A 1,151-nucleotide genomic window follows, 5' to 3' on the forward strand; every position below is an offset into this window, starting at 1 on the left:
GTAGTATTCCATTGTGTAGATGTACCACTGCTTTTTGTGTGTGTTTTTAAATATATTTTATTAAATTTTTACAGAGAGGAAAGGAGAGGGATAGAGAGTTAGAAATATCAATGAGAGAAACATCAATCAGCTGCCTCCTGCACACCCCCTACTGGGGATGTACCCACAACCAAGGTACATGCCCCTGACCGGAATCAAAATTAACCATATTGATGACATTCTGGGTAGCACATAAACTGTAGTACAGTATAATTCAAACCTGGGACCCTTTAGTCCGCAGGCTGACACTCTATCCACTGAGTCAAACCGGTTATGGCTGTACCACTGTTTTTTAATCCACTCATCTGCTGACAGGCACATAGGCTGTTTCCAAATCTTAACTATTGTAAACTGAGCTGCTATGAACATAGGGGTGCATATATCCTTTCTGATTGGTGTTTCTAGTTTCTTGGGATATATTCCTAGAAGTGGGATCACTGGGTCAAATGGGAGTTCCATTTTTAGTTTTTTATCCTCTCCAGCACTTGTCGTTTGTTGATTTGTTGATGACAGCCATTCTGACAAGAGTGAGATGGTATCTCATTGTTGTTTTGATTTGTATCTCTCAGATGATTAGTGACTTTGAGCATGTTTTCATATGTCTCTTCGCCTTCTGTATGTCCTCTTTTGAAAAGTGTCTACTTAGGTCCTTTGCCCATTTTTTTATTGGATTGTTTATCTTCCTTTTGTTATGACGTATAAGTTCTCTGTATATTTTGGAGATTAAACCCTTATCTGAAATAGCATTGGCAAATACGTTCTCCCATTAGTGGGCTTTCTTATTGTTTTCTTGATGGTTTCTTTTGCTCTGCAGAAGCTTTTTATTTTGATGTCGTCCCATTTGTTTATTTTCTCCCTAGTTTCCATTGCCCTAGGAGCTGTATCAGTAAAGATATTGCTATGACATATTTCTGATATTTTGCTGCCTATGGATTCTTCTAAGATTTTTATAGTTTCCTGTCTAATGTATAAGTCCTTTAGCCACTTTGAATTTGTTTTTGCGTATGGTGTAAGTTGGTAATCTAGTTCCATTTTTTGCATGTATCTAGTTCCAATTTTTGCAAATTTCCCAGCACCATTTATTGAAGAGACTGTCTTGACTCCATTGTATG

The sequence above is a fragment of the Myotis brandtii genome, unplaced genomic scaffold (genome assembly GCF_000412655.1).
Source record: "Myotis brandtii unplaced genomic scaffold, ASM41265v1 scaffold124, whole genome shotgun sequence".
NCBI classification, from domain to species: Eukaryota; Metazoa; Chordata; class Mammalia; order Chiroptera; family Vespertilionidae; genus Myotis; species Myotis brandtii.